The sequence below is a fragment of the Cibotium barometz genome, chromosome 18 (genome assembly GCF_041138505.1).
Source record: "Cibotium barometz isolate CiBa-2024 chromosome 18, ASM4113850v1, whole genome shotgun sequence".
Taxonomy (NCBI): Eukaryota; Viridiplantae; Streptophyta; class Polypodiopsida; order Cyatheales; family Cibotiaceae; genus Cibotium; species Cibotium barometz.
In genome coordinates this window covers 17,751,998-17,773,721 of record NC_141063.1, presented here as the reverse complement: position 1 = coordinate 17,773,721, position 21,724 = coordinate 17,751,998, and the positions used below count along the sequence as shown (strand labels likewise).

Below are 21,724 nucleotides of genomic sequence, written 5' to 3'. Positions count from 1 at the left end.
TCAGTCTTCAGTGTGCTAAGAGCTTTCCTCCTCAACCCTAGGAGTTACCCTTGCCTTCAGCCCTAGACTAATCCAGCCCTTGGAGCTTATGCGCTTGCTTCTCCAGCCCCTTGAGAACCTGCGTTTGCTTCAGTCAGCCCTAGCAGTCCAACGCAGCAATACAGCAGTCTTTGTACTTCAACGCAGCAGTCCCACAGATTCAGCAGTTCAACGCAGCAGTCCCACAGAGTTAGCAATCCAACGCAGCAGTCCCAGCAGCCATCTTTACCCTAACGCAGCAGTTCAGGTTCAGCCCATCTGTACAGCCCATAGGCGCCTGCATACATCACCCTGCCAAGCCCCAATTCAGCAAGTACCCTCTGCGTTTTGAGCATAGATAACAGCCAGCAGGTATTCAGCCCAGTTCAGTCCTGCGTTTCAGTCCTGCAGCCAGCATCAGTCCTACATCAGTATCCAGCATTCAATGCATCATCCATACATGCTACACTCATTTGGTGAAGGTAACATATCATTCATAAGCATTTTCAGCATACTTACATAGCTTAGAATAGTCCACCGCAGTCCTTTCTGAGCCTCGGTGTGCAGCCCTTCCTCATGCCCTTGGGAAGAGTGCATAGGCTCGAGATCAGGTCATCGAGGTGTTTCTACAGCCGTGTACAGTTCAGCCAATCTCCGATCCTCCGAGATCTTGCGTTTGGCTTATCTACAGTCCACAGTCATTCTCTCTAAAGAAATAAAGCAAATACTATCTCGTTATCGGGATAGGGGGCCCTTCAGTGGGTAATTCGGGACCCAATCTGGTGTACAGTTCTCATATCTCTCTCTCATATCTCTTTAAGGTTTGAAGTATTAAAGTGGATTGCTAAACTCACGAAACTCAGGATACAGAAGACGGGTGAGCATTTGTGTGACAGGATCTTCCAATACAAAGACTTCCGCTGCATATCACAGAGGGGGGGACTTGAGCAACCTGACCAGTGGATCGCCACTGAGAGGATCTCGGCCAAGTTGTACCATTGCCTTGTTGCTGGGTCCTTAGCGGGGAGCCCTGCAGAGTAGGTGCTGGATTATTACCCCCTCTTGATCTCCAATTTGGGGCATTGCTACCACCTTGGTTGTTTTGGCGGTTCGAGTTAGTGGTGTTGGAGGTGTTGCCTCTATTTTCCTTGGCTTTAAAAACACACTCATCATCAACATGTCCAGGCATTTGGCAATGAGTACAAAATCTATTCTTTTTGGGAATATTTTACCAGTGGAGAATGGGTGTTGAGGCAAGGTTTTTGGGATCAGTATTGTTGCCGGGAGGTTTGCCTTGATTACCAGAGTTGCTGTTCCTCTTCCCTTGCTGTCCTTTTGAGTAGAGGTGGTATTGGACACAAGGTCCCCCTCTTGAGTAGAGGAGGAAGAGGATGACTTCTTGGGATGAAATTGGTCATGCAATCGAGCGAAGTGCAAGAGTTGGCACTCACACTCATATAGGTTAGGCATAGGTTCTAAACTAATGGTGTGTGTGACAAAAGTAAAGAAACTAGGTGGCAACTTGTTTAGTAAAGTGATAACCTGGTCTTCCTGTGACTTGGTTGAGCGAGTGGTGGCATACTTGGTGTTAAGGTGTCGGTATTCAGCAACTTTGATAGTCAGGTCATCTTCTTTTTTGATGAAGAAAATTTGAATTTGATGCTCGAGATCAATGCGACACGTGCAATCATGTGCGGCATCTCTCTGCAAGGTGTGCCCATCTGTCAGAGACATAGGGGAACTGTTGGAGTTGAGAATGAAACTCCGGCAGAAGGCCTTGCATGAGCTCCACTATGGCAGTGGCATTTCTAGCTTCCCAATGGCCGATGACTTCAGGAGGTGCTAGGGAGGGGTGGGGTTTTGGTTCAAATCCCTTTACTAGGTTCTAGGAACCTTGGGAAGTAAAAACATGTTCCATAAGATTAGCCCAGGTGGTATAATTAGACCCGTTAAAACGAGTCTTTTTTGTGAAAGCATTTCTGGACATAGAAACATGAAAAGAAGATGGTGGGGGAGTCCAGGATGGCTGGTACCCATATCCGGAGTGTAAGATTTGAGGAGGAAAACCAGAAAATCCACCAAGACGAGGCATAGGTGTAGGACCTGGTGAGGGTACTCCATAAGATGGAATATAAGTTTGGGCACTTGGCATAGGTGGAATACCTGGCTGAGCCACAAATCCTTGAGAGGACACATAATTTGGAAAAACATTAGTGCCAGAGATGGGTTGGTAAACCACCTGATACCTTGGAATGCTGGGTGGCATCGCAGTGCCAGAGGTCATAGTGCTGAAAGATACTTGTGATGGGTAAAACGTTGGGTGAGAGGGTTCTGTGCTTGAAGTTGAGCAGTATTCCAAAACACATTAGGAGAAGGAACAGAAAGTGAACTAGAGGAGAAAACATTGTTACCTCCTTGAACACCAGGAGTCTGAGAGTGAATTGTACTCCTAGAAACTCCTCTGTTTGGGTTCACAAAATGCCAAGGATCGAGGGTAGTTGATGGTACCATATGTTGAACTTGTGGTGCAGAAGAAGATACCCAAGTAGAGTTAGGAACATAAGTACTAAAAGGCACATACGAACCTGACGCAGTCACCGGCAGGGTTGATGATGATGGATCTCCGAACGACCGAGGAGGTACTTGTCCTTCTTGAGAAAAAGTCCCATACCGAAGTCCAGGCTGTTGGCTAGAATGAGAAGCAGGGCTCTCCAGATGAGGCTGAATACCTAGGTCCAATATTGGCACACTGGCTATAGGCATGTATCCTCCTCTTGAAGTAACGCGTGATGAGCTCAGAGAAGAAAGATGAGATGCCAAGGGTGTAGAGGGTGAGTAGGTAAAAATAGGCTGGTCGTCTCCCTCAAATGGGGCTCTCGAGCGGAGTCCCATCCTCCGTGTGATCTATATCTGAATAAGGAGAATCAACATTTGATAAAAAAGGCTAATCCTCCGGAATCGTGGGTAGACGATCCATGCTGTGTGCTCTCAAGGTCTTCAATCCTTTTGCCCACGATAGCTCTGGTACCATGTGAGGGCAGAAGAGACCAAAGGACCGAATGTATGAGAGATCAGAGCAAATCACACAGCATGCAATGGGGGTATATATATATATATATATATATAGATATATGATGAAATCCAGTAGAGGAGCTCTATGTGAGACTCCAAAGGAGCAGAGAGGGCTGTTGTCCCAAAAAACGCAGATAACAGTGCTGAAGTAAGCCTGATGTAAGCGCCGATATGCGTTTGATGTAAGGCTGATGTGAGCTCAGATGATAAACGTTGAGGTAAGCCTGATGGTGTGCTGAAGTACACCTGACGCCGATATACGTTTGATGTAAGGCTGATGTGAGCTCAGATGATAAACACTGAGGTAAGCTTGATGGTGTGCTGAAGTAAATGAGGAAGTAAACCGGATGATGAAACTCTGACGTCAGCCTGATGGTGTGCTGAAGTAAATGCGGAAGTACACTTGATGACGCTTGATGTAGGCGATGGAAACTGCTGAAGACAGCCCTGGTGTAGGCGGCCAATCCAGCAGTAGAAAAACGCTGAAGGTACACCTGATGTAGGTGGCCAGTCCAGCAGTAGAGAATGCAGAGTTTCAGCAACCCCAGATGTAAACGCTGATGGTAGCCCTGATGTAGGCGACCAGCAGAAGAGATTCTTATATGTAACATGCGGAAGCTTCGGAGAAGATCGGTAACTTCAATGCTCAGAAATCATTACTCGTTTCGCGACGGAATTAACGCACAAAACTGAATGAAGATGTGCAGAAAATAGAGAGAGAGAGGGAGAGATGGAGAGGACACAGTATTGGGTTCCAAATACCCTCTGTAGGGCGCCCACCACAGATGGTGTATTTGCTTTATTAGAATGATGTATATCTGAAAGAAATTCAGAAATCTTGACCTTTCTTGGCTGAGAAATCTCTGCCCTTGACCTGCAGTCCTTCACCCCTTTGATTTAGCAACTCCTTGGCTTGTATGGCCCTTGTTTGCCTTGGCTCTTGGTAAAATATGAGATAACACAATGGGATTGTGGGCTCACTATTTATACTGCTCCATAAACAGCAGTCGGCCAGCTTAAGTCCAGGCGGCCAGTTCACTTTTCTGCCCACGACTGTAAGTCAGCATTAAATGCTGGAAAAATCACATAAAAAGCTGCGCATCATTTCATGGCTGGCTGGGCATCATGCGCATGATTCTAGATGGGCCGGGCACTGAATCTAGACTGCCTTGGGGACTGGGCAGCCTGTATGGGCTGCCCCAAACTTGCCCCACAGCCCCATAAAAGCTTTATGTACTGTCGGCTGCCCCTGGCATGTCCCTGGGGCTGTCCTACAGCCCCTCATGGGTTCAGCTAGGGCCTTCCTGGCCCTCATGGGGGTGGTTTCACACTATCCCCATGCCCACACTAAGACTTGGGGTAGCCCTATGGGCTGGCCCCTATTCCTAAAAGCAAACCCTAACTATCTACACAATGATCTGGCATCCGGTACCATACCAGATACACAGAATCACCGTCATCATTGAAGAGGGATACTCACAGCGCGGACTGGCACTGTTTCATGTGCAGGACAGTGCACACGTGACCTTGGAGGCTTGGACTCCTGTGCAGGACAATGCACACCTGACCTCGGACGACTGAGATGGATCCCTTGCTGACTCGTCCCCGACTGGGCTCACATGGGACCAGTTCACCATCCCAAGTCCTGCACCTTTTGTACAAATATGTCTACGTGGCATCCAAGTGCGGGATGCACGTGACATCCCCTTCTGCTTAACCTAACGAAAGCTGCATAGCCTCCAAATAATCCCTCAATAACGTCGGATAGTCTTTGAAAAACTCTTTGTCGAGCCATACCGCTTCGTGGGTCCCTCGGTCCTGAAACTTCGTGAGAGGAACTGTCTTAGTCTTCGGCCTGAGCCATGCTTGAAACGGTGCAGAAGGATCTATTCTGGATCCATAACTTCTGCTTCATCAACAATATTTGGTTCTGCTTCGTCTTTGACTTTTGAAGGGATAGGACCTGCATATGGCTTTAATCAACTGACGTGAAACACATCGTGCATAGTCCAACTCGGAGGTAGCTTTAACTGTCAAAATATGCAGCGGAGATGATAACCACCAAATCTGAGACCACAAGAGCAAGTAGAGTGCAGAAAATAGATAGCACAAGAGAAGGAGAGAGAGAGACGTGTAACTCTTCTCTATACACAAGATCCCGAAGATGAAAACAAGATACAATGGTGTGGGGGCCATGGGGCCATTTTATATGGCCCCATACATGCAGTCGGCCTGTTGAAAAGGCAACCGACTGGGCCTACATGTCCACGACCAGCCCCATCCACCAGTCGGCGAGTTGCGCACAGTCGGCCGACATGCAAGAGAGGTCGGGGACCAGAAGGAGCAGTCGGCCAGCATCCAGAACCTTTGACCAGCAGTCGGCCAGTATCTGGATCAGCCAGGGTGCAAACTGCCTCCCACACTTGGTAAAAATAGGGAAAAATGGGAAAAAAATACAGGGAGTGAGGAAAAATGAGAAAACACCTACAAAGGGCGGGCACACCCACAACAGAGACCCTGGTGTCTGATAAAGACAGGAGATGACTTCTAACACCCCCTCTCAGCTCCTGGCTGTGAAATCAACCCTAGGGAGCTGGAGTGCTGCCTGAGCGTAGCCTGAGGTAGAGACTTCGTGAAGAGGTCCGCTGCATTGTCCTCCGTCGAACAATAAAGTAGCAAGATATCACCAGCCAAGATCTTCTCACGTACAAAGTGATACTGTATCTCTATGTGCTTGGTCCGGGCATGGAAGACCAACCATGACAGTCGTGGGCAAGCCCACAGTCTTGGCTGTCCCCACCGAGCCACAAGCTGAGCTAACTAGGTTGACGTACTGACCAATCTCCTCCTCGCGACGTCCCATACCGCCACGAAGCTACCCTCGCGGGCCTCGAGATTGCTGCCGGCCTCTGCTGCGTAAAGCAGGTGCACGTCTGCACTAGATCCAGGCTCCAGACCATAGAGCTCTCACAAATCACGCGAGACTCTATATGACTAATGACTAACCTTGGCCACCCTTTTATAGGCTCTTGGTCGGTCATCGGGCATCCACACTTGGGCGCCCACCCGTCCATACTTGGGTGCCCACCCGTTAGTCTATCCCTAACTTAGCTCGCCAATCAGCCTACCTAGCTCCAAGCTTCCCCAACCTCGAAGCAAGTCTTGTGTGCGTGTAGCACACGATAGATACACACTGTGCACATGACACAAGGCCAGCATCCAAGCAGTGCAGGAGTCTACCATTCTCGAAATTACGGGGAAGGACTTAGATAGCATGAAAGACCAATATCTCCACTCCCCTGAGTTTGGTACTCAGTATAATTTGGCCCTCACTTCTGAGCTTGGCCATTATTCAGTACAGAATGGTTGGTTGTTCTTTAAGAACCACTTGTGTCATTCGGGAAAAGCGATCAGCTCTTCTCCATGAAGCCCATGACTCCTTAGTTGGAAGACATAGGGGTATCAACAGTACCCTTGAGAAATTAGAACGGTCCTTTTATTGGCCAAAAATGAGGCATGATGTATATTCACATGTTCAAGCCTGTAAGATTTGTCAAAAAGTTAAGGTTCCATATACAAAGAAGGTTGGGTTACTTCAACCTTTGCCTATCCCCGACGGATCTTTCATCGACATATCTATGGACTTTGTAGGGCCTCTACCACGGATCCCGTAACACGCAATGTTTCACCATTGTGGATCGCTTCAGGAAGTTCTGCATGCTCATCCCATGTAAGCATACAACCATAGCTGAGGATGTAGCCCGTCTTTTTCTCAAACATTGGTACCCAATTTGTGGTTTGCCTAGCACCATTACATCAGACAGAGATTCCAAGTTTACCTCGCATTTCTGGAGGGCATTATTTGAAAACTTTGGAACTAAGTTACAGTTGTCTAGTGCATTCCATCCACAAACAGACGGCCAAACAGAAATTTATAACCAGTTGGCCTTTGATGTTCTCAAGTCATATTGTCATGACCAGCAGTCCAAATGGGAACATTATCTTCCATTGGTCCAAGCCATCTTGAACGATACTCATTCATCCAGTGTCGGACAGACTCCATATGAAGTAGCCTTTGGTCACTGTTTCTCTTCTCTTTTGACGAGATTGGTGTCTCTATCTCTAGAGGCTAAGAAAACCACGGAAGCATTTTCCGAAATCATTGATTCAGTCAAGGACCGCTTGACCAAAGCACATGAAGCTTATAGAGTAGACAGGCAAATAAGTCTAGACGAGATGTCCACTTCAAGGAAGGGGATTGGGTCTATCTGCGCATCATGAAACAAAGATTGAAACAAGTGGACAAACGTTGTCCCAAGCTTTCATTCTGTGGTTTTGGACTTTGTGACTATGTTTACGGGGCCTCATGCATGTACTATCTTGTCTGATTAGAGGTGAATAACAGTGTGGTGTTTTGGGGCACAGGGCTGTGTGAAACCTCTATACTAAGAGGTCCAGAGGACTGGTAGATTGGACATGTATATGTATAAGCCATGTATGGCCATGATGTATTCAGTTGAACTCTTCCATTGAATGCGAATAACGAAATACCGAAAGGGGCACCAAGCTTTGGGGCCAATAGGTGTCGTCGTTGTTTTTGTGTAGGAGCACTCTAGCTCCCTTTTGTCTGTCTTATTTGTTGGACTACAACTGTGTTTGGGTGACTGCTAGTCTATTGCACTTTGGTTTCTACCAGAGGCTGGTTTCACAGCTCCCAATAGATAATGTTTCCATACTGTAAGAGCATGAATTACAGCCAATATCTCTTTCTCGTATATGCCAAGAGAAAGCTCAAGATCATGCAATTTTGTGCTCTCATATGCAACGGCATGTCCTTCTTGATTTAGGACAGCTCCTATGCAACTACCACATGCATCACATTCAAACACTAAATGGCTTTTGTAGATCGGGAATCACCAAAACCGGTCCTGATGTGATGGCATCTTTGAGCTTATGAAAAGCACCAATTTCAGATTTTGAGCATTTAAACGCAGCCTGTTTCTTGGTAAGCCCATGCAATGGCGAAGCAATCATTGCAAAATGTAATATCAGCATAAACCAAGAAAATTGGGAACTTCATGTATGGATTTGAGATTCGGCCAATCTTTAATGGCTTGGATCTTTGCAGGGTCCATTCGCCTCCATCCTTAGACACACCGTGTCCAAGATAGTGAATCTCTATGAGGAAGAATTTACTCTTTTTGCCATTAATCATGAGCTTATGCTTACTTAGCTCATCAAAGACCACTCTTAAGTGTGTCTTGTGCTCTTCCTCATTCTTCGAAAACACCAAAATGTCATAAAAAAAGATGCTTGTAAAAGCTCTATGATTTTTGAAAATTTGGTCCATCATTCAGTTAAAGGTAGCCAGAGCATTTGTGAGAGTGAATGGCATAACCCAAGTACTCATAGAGACCAAGGAAGGCTCTCTTGTGCACATCTTGAGGCATCACTCTTACTTGATGGTAGCCACTCTTGAGATCAATGCAGCTAAAACAAGACGATCCATCCAATTTGTCCAAGATATCATCAATCCTCGGAATAGGAAACCGATTCTTGATGGGTATCTTGTTTAGTGTCCTATACACATACAGAATGAACCATCCTTCTTTTGCACAAGAAGAACAGGTGAGCAAAATAGCGAGGAGCTTGGTCGTACAAGACCCTTTTCCAAAAGCTCTCCCACTTGTTTCATAATCTTCTCTTGTTGGCAATCACTAACACGATATGCCGGTCTATTAGGAGGCGAATTACTTGGCACCAGATCAATACGGTGATCCTTAGGTCGAGGAGGCATTTCATTGGGCAGTGCATCTGTAAAGCAATCTCTATACTTAGAAAACTCAATCTTTCACAATTAAGAGAATCTACATGCACATTGCTATGCTACACATCATCACGTACAAAAACCAAGTATGAAGAAACACTCTTTTTCATTGCTTTATTGATTTGTGCATGAGATACAACGGGGATAGTATCACCTGATATGCCTGCATCTATAAGATGCTTACAGCCTTTGTACATAAAAGAGATCTTATTGGTTCTTGCAGGGATCAAGGCGTGCATGCCACGGTTTGCTAAGCAATACATCACATCCATTTAGAGGCGCAATCAGAAAGTTCTCATGATCAAGGCAGCCTTGGATGTGAATAACGAACTTTCCAATGAGGAGTGACCTTCACATCCTTCTCAACAAAGGCTGAACATACATGTATTTCAGGTCCCATGTCTCCCACTTCAATCCCCAAGGCAGCAGCCATTTGAGTGGAGATGAAGTTGTCAGTAGAGCAATCATCAAACACCCACTATTGGGCATTGATGACGTTAGTGGGGATGTCGTAGTATCTAGTCCATACTATGCATAATGGAGTTGATAGTTATATAGTATTGTGGGTTGACTACCATGAGTATATAACATGCACATTCCTAAAAGGTGAATTTGGGCATGTTCCTGGATTCATCTGTTAGCATTATTCATCTCCTAGTAGTGTGCCCAAGTTGTGTGTATCAGGGGTGCCCAGATTTATCCCGGGCAGCACCTTATTTTTTCCTCTTGTTTAGGCCCTTGGTTGTAGGGTTGGCCACCCATTACCACATGTTTATTTTTGTCCAGTCGTGAGACTTTTCTGGAGCAAGTCGGCCAGCTTATTTTGGGGCTATATAAGGCTTGCCTCCTCCTCATTTGTACTCACTCTGACAGGGGCTTCTAGGCCCGGATCCTCCCTTAGGGGAGTAGTTCATCATGCCCACACATACGGGGACCACCCCTTGCACAGGGCTGATTGTATCATTGCTTCTTCATCATTATGCAGATTTGTTTTCCTTCTCTCTGTGCCTATGTCTCACGCTTTCCGCTGCGCACTTTTGACATGGTATCAGAGCACCGGGTTGAGGCTCTTCTAGAGAAGGTGTTCTGGCGTTTTTTCTGAGAGAGAAGGATTTCTGCGTTTTTCTATACTGCTGGTTGCAGAGGAGGAGGGACTTCTTTGGCCTTGTCTAGGTGGCTGAAGGAGATACCTTTGGCTGCGTTTTCTGCAAAGTTGGGGCAGCAAGCAGAGGAGATACCTTTGGCTGCGTTTTCAGCAGAGTTGGGGCAGCAGGCTGAGGGAGATAGCTTTGGCTGCGTTTTCTGCAGAGTTGGGGCAGCATGCAGGGGAGATACCTTTGGCTGCGTTTTCTGCAGAGTTGGGGCAGCATGCAGGGGAGATACCTTTGGCTGCGTTTTCTGCAGAGATGGGGCAGCAAGCAGGGGAGATACCTATGGCTGCGTTTTCCCCCAGAGGAGGTGCTGAAGGTGCTGTGCTTTCCTCTTCCCTCTCTTCTTCTTGGTACACGTGCTGCCGGCTGTTTACAGCAGCGTTTTTTGCATTATCTCATCTGCGTTTCTGGAGGCAGTGTTGGTAGGTGTTCTTTTCAGGATTGGTGCCTTCCCACATGGCCTTGAGCCCTTGCTCGGCCAATCTTTGCTTTGTCAGAGTTTTCAGACTCATGGGTGCACACTTGGATTCACATCCTCGAGGTGTGTGTGGAAGATAGTTAGTCCTTTCTCGACAGCAGAGGGGGTCCTTCAGTTTGTGCCAGTTCAGCATAGTTTTGTTGGTGTACAGGTGTTTCCTTTAGGTTCTCAGAGTGTTCACCTTAAGAGGGGGATGTAGTTACTTGAGCCACTCCTATTCCCTAGGCAGATGGCCTTCTGGATTACAGGGTACAGGCACAGGAGTCTTTATCCCTAGGATAAGCATTGATTTGGGAGCTTGGTGTACAGGATGATATCGGCATTCATGCAAAGGCAGGCTAGGTCACTTGGTGACAAGAGCTGTTGTCGAGGTTCACAGGTACTAGCTCAGTTGCAGGATGGGTACAGGATGCATGGCAGGTGTACAGGTTCATTGGGTGCAAGTAGGTACCACTGGAGCAGCAGTTTGGAGCAGATGCATCAGATTGTGCTTTGGGATGATGAGTTGTGGATGGTTTGTTCCACATGGACACGTGACTAGTTGGTTGGGAGCTTGCCAGCTGGGGTGTCAGGTTTTGGCAGGAGAGCTTTCTTGAGCTCAATGCCATAGTTAACACCAAAGAGCTCAGGGGGTGTTGCCTTGTGATTGGGTGACTCATAGGGGTGTGGGAGTAGTAGTCCGACGAGACGAGTTATGGATACAGGTTTTAAAGGTCAGGTGCCAGCAGGATTGTCAGCTACAGTGTTGGAGGTATGTTTCTTCCACTTGGAGTGTTAGCAGGACAGAGAGGCATTCTTGGACCGAGGGATACATGGAGATCCGGAAACCTTGTATTTGGAGATTGGTGCTCAACAAGCTCAGAGTTGGAGGCTTGAGTACCAGGGCTGATGTAGACATTGTGGGCCTCTAGGGTGTCTAGAGGGGGTGCCAACAGGGAGACAGTTTGGCGGTGTTCTCTAAGGAGCAGTTTTTTCTTGGAGGTAGAGAGCCAGACGACATCCTTTCTTGGGCTGAAGAGGGAGCACATTGTGTGACAGGTGTGATATAGATTGGGTTGGAGATATGGACATCTGGTGGTTCATTCTTTGGATTTTGTTGGCCTTCTTGATCGGGAGCAGTTTCTTGGAGCAAGTGGCAGAGGCGGGAGCAGATCAACTTTTCGACTTGCTTTGGAGGTTTCCTTTTCCAGCTCCTTGGACCGGTTTCACTCCCAGGATCTAAGAGGGGGTGTCAGCATTATTCATCTCCTGGTAGTGTGCCCAAGTTGTGTATCAGGGGTGCCCAGATTTATCCTGGGCAACACCTTATTTTTTCCTCATGTTTAGGCCCTTGGTTGTAGGGTTTTGGCCACCCATATTACCACATGTTTATTTTTGTCCAGTCGTGAGACTTTTCTGGAGCAAGTTGGCCAGCTTATTTTGGGGCTATATAAGGCTTGCCTCCTCGTCATTTGTACTCACTCTGACAGGGGCTTCCACCCCTTGCACAGGGCTGATTGTATCATTGCTTCTTCATCATTATGCAGATTTGTTTTCCTTCTCTCTGTGCCTATGTCTCACGCTTTCCGCTGCGCACTTTTGACATCATCTAGGTATATATATAAATAAGGTAGGCTGGTCTTTGAGTTGTCCCCATGCCTTACAAACATCTCTATCCTTGCATGCTTGACCTATATTGCCCTACACATCGGGCACCATGTTTACGTGCACTTTAGGCTCATCTGTCTTCTTATCTTTACTAGTACATTGGCATGACATGTGATCTTTGCTACCACATTTAAAGCATTTCCCTTCACGCATGTATTGTGCCCTTTGCTGTTGAGATTACCTATATGTGCTCCTCTTGTTCCATGGCTTCTTCTCATTAGCATTTTCAGCTTTTGGAGCATTCTTTGCATCCTTGAAATCCTTTTTAAGTGGCTGTCCACCTTTATGCATGTAAAAACCAGCTTTGTCCTTCTCTTTTCTCATGCTTATGTCAAGCATTTTCAGTAGGTAGATATCCATGAAATAGCAGTATAGGACTCCCAAAGATTGGGCAGTAGTGAAGGATCCATTTGTTGGCTGTCCCAAGAGCTAGAGAGGTAAGAGAGCAAGCAAGAATGCAAGTTCTTGGACTGGTTTTGCTGAAAATCAACTTCCCTTATGCACACATGAAGTTGGCGCCCACTTCCAAGAGGGAAAGAGAGAGAGAGAGAGAGAGTTGAGGCTTCCAAACTGATAAAGGTTGGCCATTGGTCCACCTCAACATAGGCCACACCTCTCCCATGAGTGGGAGGGTGCCCGCCTACACCTATTAATAAATTGGATGCCTGCTTATTACCCTAGCGGACCGGAGTGCCCAACTCACTTATAAGCTATCCGCTCAAACTTTAATGAAGTGTGAACCAAAGTGACTTATAACTTGTCCGCCCACACTTAAATGAGGTGTGGACCTGCAAAACAGAAAATCTAGCTGTAACTCTTGAATGAATAAACATAAGGTTTAGAGAGACACCTACCACCTGTCTCCAATCGACAAGCTAGATCAAAATATATATTCACGTGCATGGTTCATGGGCTGGTGTCCCCTGCCCATAAACTAGACACACAAGTCTTGCAAGCAATAAAACATTTCATGCAAAAACAATTTCAAACATACAAGTATGCCATGCATGAGAATGCTTTGGACAATCTCCCTTTCGTTTAGCTTGTAATCCATGGTCATTCTGGGCGTAGACATGATGTCCCCAGGCCGACCGGAATGTTGTACTCTGAATACACTGAACAGCCGCAGAGTCGTGGACCAAAGTCCCTTGCCTCAGATATCTAGCCTACTAGCCCTTGGTGTAGACAAAAGTCCCCTACCACGAGGTGCTAGTCCACATGACCCTTGGTGTAGACATAAGTCCGCTGCCATGAGGTGTCATGACCACACTATGGAGCTTGTCCATAGGTCCAAATCTCGTCCAGGGCTCGATGGCATAGAGAATGCCCAAATAGTGACAGTTTGTTTCCTGGTTACTTCCACCCAGTGCATGTCCTTTGCTACCTCAATCCATTGGGAGGTCTCATTCACCGCCTTTTTGTAATACAGCATTACTTAAACGTTTTCAAAAGACCCAATGGATCAGTGAGACCAAAAGTGGTACAAGAGTTCCATGTGGTCTGGCCCATGGAAAAGACTAACAAAACCAAGAAAAACTCATACAAAAAGATAAACTATCTGTATGTCTATCTCATCATCATCGTCATCATGAGCATGGGGTGCACTATGGTGAGCGTGTGAGTACATGTGAAAATACAGTTGGAGGATACATCTCCAAGTCATTACAAGAAAAAGGAGGGCTCATATGGGTGTGATACCATCATCCTCATCCATCAATAATATATCTAGTATAGGTGAGTCTATGATTGCTGAAAGACTTGCCAAGTCCCCCCTTAGTGGGGGATTATCTCTATCTCATTGGAGAATCTTCCCAATCTGAGGGATGGCCTCGCTAATCCTTCACTCCTATATATGTATCTTGATTTTTTGCGACATCTTGTTGACTAGTTCTCGTGCCTAACAGGCCCTCTAATCAAGTTGTTCTGCTCGTTTTTTCTGTCTAGTGCTTCTACCCTCTCAGTCTCTTCTTCTTTTCTAATCTTTTCGTAGACATTGAAGTTATCACATGGCAGCTTTGCTTAAGAGTTTGAATGACACAAGAAGAGTGCATTATGAACTGGTCATGGATACCCCTTAATCTCCTTTCTTCTTTTCTAATCTTTGCGTAAGTAATTGCTCATCATAGCCATGGAAGTTGGCAGTTATATCGCCACGGAAGCTGTCTTCTCCAACGTATTGCTGCGCGTGCATGTGTGGCCTTGTGCTGCTCCATCACCAGTGGTGTGAGAGGAGCCTAGGTAAGAGACATGGTTAGGTTAGGGTTTACTGCACACAGATGACCACACCATATATACAATCTCAACTTTACGCAGATGACGACGATGGTGATGTGTGTCTGGATCCTTAAAAGCAACTTCAAGAACCATAAGTTCATCCTTGATCTTCATGATCACGGGGGTTCATGGTCTTAAAGGTTAGAGCTGCTAGGGTAGGAATCGGCAAACTTGAGTCCCGTCTATCTCTCTCATATTTGACTCCGCCATGGTCAAGTCTCATCTTTTATAAGGTAATCCAGCCCCAATCTCAATTTCAGGCTCAGAAGAAGAAGATGATGATGTGTGCTTTACTTCTGCCTCCCTAACCTCAAGCTTATCTTCCTAACTTTGCACTTTTATCTTCATCCCAACCTCAACGAAGGCTCTCTCTCAGGATCATCGGGAACAGGTTGATCTTAAAGGCAGTGCTAAGGTCTTACATGCCTGATGATCTCAGACAGGGAGTTAGCAAGGGCTTCATGCCCAGAGTTACTTCCGGTACATACTAAAAGCTTTCTCCAAGCTGCTCTGGTGTGCACACCAAGCAGTAGTTAGTGAAACTCCTCCGGCTTGATAAGAGACTCCAGCTTCTTGCCGCGAGTAAATCCTGAATTTTTCTATCTGTGTGGCTGGCCCAAACCTCTTTGTTCAAGAAAAGTGCGCTGTGCAGCTTTGCATCCATCATTATACCAGCTGTGATGGGTTAAAGATTCACATGGAGGCTTGGTCCAAAAGTGAATAGTGGTGGAGAAGAGGCACTGAAGCACGGCTTCTTGGTAGTCGAACCACAATTGCTTATATGACAATCTTCATTAACTATGACAACAAGCTGATTTTGTGACTAGTTTTGTAATTTTGTTCACTACGCTTTGCCCATCTTTTTGATGTCTAGTAGTTTTGTGCTTCTTTTACCAATCTTGCTCTTTTTCTTGGACAGAGATTCAGCTGGTTTTATGCCTACGTTCTTTTAGATTTTGAAAATTGACCAATTTTGTGCCTGGCTAAGTTTTGATTCTTTGCTAAGAGTTGTCCATGCTTAGCACATTTGTGCAGGCACTCATGCACATCAAACACGTATACATGTACGCAAGTTCCAGTGCTAACGCACTTGTATACAGGTATACACATGTATGCAAGTACCTGTGCACTTGTACATGCACAGGTACACACATGTATGCAAGTACTTGTGCTGCTTATTATGCTGCCTTTGATGCAAGGGCCCTTTTTTTCTTCAATTACAGATCAACAAGTTTTCATCCTTGTGCTTGATCAAGTGGAAGTATCATCCAGTCTTGTTTGTGTTAAAACATGCATTATCAAACTGTAGAAGTCTAAAGTGGCTTTCGGTTGCGAGCAAAGTCTGAGTGGTGTTGAGTTGCTCTCTAATCTTGTGTTGAGTATCATTTTTGGTGTAATGAAATTCAATTCAGTATATCTGATGCAATATATGTAAATCTAGCTACACAATTTTTTAACATAACAATTTTTTAACGTAGTGTAAATAAAAAAACTTGTAATGATTATTATTATTATTGGGTGAAGGTGCTAAATGGCAACAGCAGTCAAATCACCAGTGTGAAAGAGGTTGAAGGTCTAGTTGAATTGTGAGCATTGATCGTTAAACGGTAAGACTTAAATCTTAAGCTGATTTTTCTTTGTCAGTTTTTGCAGAATTTGAAACGTTTATTGTGGCTTTTTTGTGACCTTAATTTCAGATAATCAAATCAACTCAATTTGCAAGGTACTCAAGCTTACAGCTCTCATTATTCTTGGTGACGTTACTTGAATTTCTGCCTTATACGAAGAGTTTAAAGAAAGGCTTGAATACACGTCATTAATTCTTCTGAGTGCTTTTATTAACCTTATTGCCATTGAACCTCTAAGAAGCATGAATTAAAAAAAGAATTTAGAAGTTTACAGCAAGAAAAATAAGAGTCTTTCATTTGTAGAAAGCTACAAAAGTTTTTGTATTGATTAGTGGAAGAGTTTGATATGTAAAGGATGCTAATTCTAAGCTGTGATAAATATCATGGTTTCTAACTTTCTAAAATTGTTATTTTACAGTATTACATGCCTGATGATCTCAGACAGGGAGTTGGCAAGAGCTTCATGCCCAGAACTTCCGGCTCGTTTATCTCAAAGAAGATCCAGTTCTAGGACAGTGCCAGTTGCACCAAGTAGCTTCTCAAACCTTGAAGCGTGGCCAAATTTCCTTCAGGAGACAAGTGCGTTCTCAAATCGCCTTGACAATGTCATAGCACGAAACCAAGCTCCAATGGACATGGATGAAGATGAGCCGCTTGAGCCAGCAGATGAGGTTGGAGTAAGAATTGCCATTGAAAGGGTGTTGTTTCCAAAAGTAAACAAATTGGCTCGCAAGATGAACTTGCAGTGGAAGTATGTTCAAGGTGGAAGTGGATGCAGCCTCAGCTATACTGATACTATCATTATGAATGATCAACAATAATCCACAGGAGACCGAAAAAAACTCTCCAGCAGAATATATGGAAATGGGAAAATAAAGGGCCCATTGCAATGGGATTTGCCAATACATTTTACATCATTTGAGCATTGCCTGAATAACAACAAAATAAGAAAGATCATGTTTGAAGTCTTGCAACAGTTGTTTGGAGACATGGTTCTCGATGAAACCATGTTTGGTTTCGTTTCAAACTATAATACAACGGTGTTTTTCAGAAGAAGGCTTCCCCCAAATCAAAAGATGCTGCAGTATTCACCTTTGGTCTGAATCAGTGATGCTCCCATAGAAAAGTTTCTGTATGTTCTTCACATGGCATATGAAAACAGGGCAACAAAACAATCATTATCTAGATTAGCTGTGAAGCAAACTCCACCAGGTGGTTATGAATCGAACCTACCTCAAGTGCTCACGGCTGCTCAATCACAAAGAGCATCGAAGCATCCTGTCACAACAGTAACTATCATTTCCAAAAGGGCACGGACTTCATGAGCCACAAAAAGAGATGTTTTGCATCAAGTTAACATGTTTCAAGAGCATGATTGTTTTGGAACATTGGGGATCAGAGGTTCCATTCTTGGCTTTGCCAAGTATGGAAATGTAATGGAAGGTGAATTCGATGGCTTAAAGTTGGCTATCAAGACTTTTGATTTTAGGTTTGAGCTTGCAGAAGATGCATATCTTCGGAAAGGAAATACTTACAACATATTAAAGTCTCTTCAGGGCAAATACATCCCAAGGCTGATTGTGGCTGGCAGACTTCCGCATTGCGATGCATATTTTTTGGGACTAACATTTGAGGGAACATCATTGTCTGGAAAACCTATCAAGGGGAAGATAGGCAAAATACTATCACTACAGATTCTACAAGCGCTTGATGAAATCCATGCAGCTGGTATACTCCATAATGATCTGAAGATGTCTAATGTCCTATGGAAGGGTGAGACCCATGGCATCAAAATAATCGATTTTGATTTGAGCATCTCAAATGCCACCAAAGATGATTTGGACTTACAGACCAAGGAAATGGAAGAGTTATTAGACAGGGCACAAGAATTGTAATCCAATGGGCACATGGAATAGACCGATGAGCAGGAGGAGATTTACCTTGCCAAGCAGCCTAGAGTGCATGGCATGTGGCTTCTAACGAACTCACTAAAGAGCTCATTTATGAAAATAACATATGAATGAATGAATTTTTCAATCAAATACCTCAGTGTTGAAGTGATGTTGGTTCTGGATCAGATTTTGAGCCCCTCTTTTGAGCTCAGTTTTGCATTAGCAGCCTAGTTGGTCCAATGAGACTATGACACAGATAGGTAGTAGTTATATCGGATTAGATAGATGGGCAACTGACAGGTAAACTCCTACCAGTCTTTGACCCATATTAGTAGTTATATCGGATTAGATAGATGGGCAACTGACATGTAAACTCCTACCAGTCTTTGACCCATATTAGTAGTTATATCGGATTAGATAGATGGGCAACTGACATGTAAACTCCTACCAGTCTTTGACCCGTATTATGGGTCAAAGACTGGTAGGAGTTTACCTGTCAGTTGCCCACGGGTCAAAGACTGGTAGGAGTTTACCTGTCAGTTGCCCATCTATCTAATCCGATATAACTACTACCTATCTGTGTCATAGTCTCATTGGACCAACTAGGCTGCTAATGCAAAACTGAGCTCAAAAGAGGGGCTCAAAATCTGATCCAGAACCAACATCACTTCAACACTGAGGTATTTGATTGAAAAATTCATTCATTCATATGTTATTTTCATAAATGAGCTCTTTAGTGAGTTCGTTAGAAGCCACATGCCATGCACTCTAGGTTGCTTGGCAAGGTAAATCTCCTCCTGCTCATCGGTCTATTCCATGTGCCCATTGGATTACAATTCTTGTGCCCTGTCTAATAACTCTTCCATTTCCCTGGTCTCCAAGTCCAAATCATCTTTGGTGGCATTTGAGATGCTCAAATCAAAATCGATTATTTTAATGCCATGGGTCTCACCCTTCTATAGGACATTAGACATCTTCAGATCATTATGGAGTATACCAGCTGCATGGATTTCATCAAGCGCCTGTAGAATCTGTAGTGATAGTATTTTGCCTATCTTCCCCTTGATAGGTTTTCCAGACAATGATGTTCCCTCAAATGTTAGTCCCAAAAAATATGCATCGCAATGCGAAAGTCTGCCAGCCACAATCAGCCTTGGGATGTATTGGCCCTGAAGAGACTTTAATATGTTGTAAGCATTTCCTTCCCGAAGATATACATCTTCTGCAAGTTCAAACCTAAAATCAAAAGTCTTGATAGCCAACTTTAAGCCATCGAATTCACCTTCCATTACATTTCCATACTTGGCAAAGCCAAGAATGAAACCTCTGATCCCCAATGTTCCAAAACAATCATGCTCTTGAAACATGTTAACCTGATGCAAAACATCTCTTTTTGTGGCTCATGAAGTCCGTGCCCTTTTGGAAATGATAGTTACTGTTGTGACAGGATGCTTCGATGCTCTTTGTGATTGAGTAGTTGTGAGTACTTGAGGCAGGTTCAATTCATAACCACCTGGTGGAGTCTGCTTCACAGCTAATCTAGATAATGATTGTTTTGTTGTCCTATTTTCAATGAGATCATCAGGCATGTGATACTGTAAAATAACAATTTTAGAAAGTTAGAAACTATGATATTTATCACAGCTTAGAGAGAATTAGCATCCTTTACATATCAAACTCTTTCACTAATCAATACAAAAACTTTTGTAGCTTTCTACAAATGAACGACTCTTATTTTTCTTGTTGTAAACTTCTAAATTCTTTTTTTAATTCATGCTTCTTACAGGTTCAATGACAATAAGGTTAATAAAAGCACTCAGAAGAATTAATGATATATATTCAAGCCTTTCTTTAAACTCTTCGTATAAGGCAGAAATTCAAGTAACGTCACCAAGAATAATGAGAGCTGTAAGCTTGTGTACCTTGCAAATTGAGTTGATTTGATTATCTGAAATTAAGGTTACAAAAAAGTCACAATAAACGTTTCAAATTCTGCAAAAACTGACAAAGAAAAATCTGCTTAAGATTTAAGTCTTACCGTTTAACGATCAATGCTCACAATTCAACTAGACCTTCAATCTCTTTCATACTGGTGATTTGACTACTGTTGCCATTTAGCACCTTCACCCAATAATAATAATAATAATAATAATAAACTTCACTGGATCTGAAAATCGGCTCGCTGAAGCTCACGCCCCCCCCTCCTGCTCGCGCTGCTGCCTACATGCCCTCCTCCCCTTCCCGCCCACGCGTCTGCTCCCCCCCGCCTGCCCTCGCGTATGTTTCCCCTCCCCCGCCTGGTTTGCTTGCGCGCCCCAGCGCTGTAGCGCCCGCCGTCCTCCCCCTGCTCCTCTCCTTCGCATCCCCCCTGCCTTCTTCAGCGCCCCGCCCCCCCTCCGCCAGCCGTCGCCCTCTCTTTCCCCCCCCACCCCTCCCCTTTTTTCACGCTGCTTCCGTCCCCTCCCCCCCCCTACCCCGCGGGTCTATTTTTGTCTTCGCCGCCTTACCTCCCCTCCCCTTCTTTCTGTTTTTGCCGTCCCCTGGGGTTTTTTTTTTGCCTTCCGCCTTCTCCCTCCGCTCTTTGTGTGCAGTTCGTCGGTTCTTGTAGGACTCTCCGCATTCGCTCCGCCTTCGCTCCGCCTTCGACATAGCTTGAGACTCTGATGGAGGCTCCTCCCGCCCCACCTCAGAGGGACTCTCCCGCAGCCCCCTCGCCCGCCCCTGAGGATACCCCCATCAGGCTTTCTGTTTCGCCAGAAGAGGAAGCGAGCCTCGCCGCAGAGGTGGAACGCCTCCAGGCACATTCCTTCATCTGTCGTATAGTCGGCACTCGCCCCAGCAGAGGGGAGATCCGAGATCTTCTCCAAGCCCGCCTTCTTGCAGATGTGGGCGTTCAGCTACTGAGCCGTGGACACTACCAGATCGAGTTCGAGACAGCCCAGAGCGTGGCCAAGGTCCTAGCCATGAGTCCCCTTGACATCAGGGGCGCTCGGGCATTCTTCAGACCTTGGCAGCATGGCTTTGACCCAGCAGCGGCCGAGTAGGGAGAGCGCCTTTTCCATGTTGATTCCTTGGACTCCACCGTGAGTACCTTCCGCTCCTCTCTAGACTAGGAGCATTGGTAGGTTCGGTGCTTGAGACTAGTCCCACAGTAGCTTCAGTGGTGGCCAAAGCAGCTGGGCTACCTTCGGTCAGAGTTTTGGTTCCGGACATCTCCTCTCTTCCGAAGGTCATTCAGCTACCTAGGATAGGGAGGGGATGGATTGATCAGAGAGTGGAGTTTTCGGGGCTCCCGAACCAGTGCTTTATCTGCAGGCAAGTCGGCCACCTGGCCAAGGTCTGCCCTCGCAGGAGGCACCGACCTTCATCGCAGCAGCAGCAGGCCCCCGATGGCCCGCCCACAGATGCGGCTCGGCAGGCAGCCTCCGGGACACCTCCTCAGCCCACAGAGACCTCGGAGTGGCAGCCTGGACAGGGGCGCCGTCGAGGGAGACAGCCCCAGCAGCACGCCCAGAGACCGATGCAGCAGCAGCCACAGTCTCAGCATCACTGGGTTCCCGTGAGGAACAGCTTTGCTCCCCTACAGGAGGAGACCCCAGCGCCGACTGAGGACCAAGAGATGCCAGCATCCCCTCCTTCGCCCCCACCCCCCCACCCCCCATCCCCCCCTCCCGCCTCGCTTCCACCTTCGCCTCCTCCCATCCCCGCTCCGGTTTTGGCAGCAGCGGCTCCTTCAC

General features: G+C 45.7%; 2 protein-coding genes across 5 annotated transcripts in view; one reads left to right on the top strand and one right to left on the bottom strand.

The window, feature by feature from the left end:
• The window catches only part of LOC147629014 (nuclear transport factor 2-like), a 65,401-nt gene that overhangs the window by 5,158 nt on the left and 38,519 nt on the right, over positions 1 to 21,724 (top strand). The gene's annotated exons all lie outside the window — the stretch shown is intronic.
• The window catches only part of LOC147629015 (uncharacterized), a 58,835-nt gene that overhangs the window by 5,069 nt on the left and 32,042 nt on the right, over positions 1 to 21,724 (bottom strand). Inside the window, exon 3 of one of the 4 annotated variants that reach the window (XR_015267875.1) lies at positions 19,424 to 19,582. The exons of 1 other annotated variant lie outside the window; for it this stretch is intronic. The gene's annotated coding sequence lies outside the window, so the exon portion shown is untranslated. Of the gene's footprint in view, positions 1 to 19,423; positions 19,583 to 19,607; positions 19,989 to 21,724 lie in introns of those variants that run through there. 2 more of the 4 variants (XR_015267876.1, XR_015267874.1) reach the window with 2 other exon arrangements.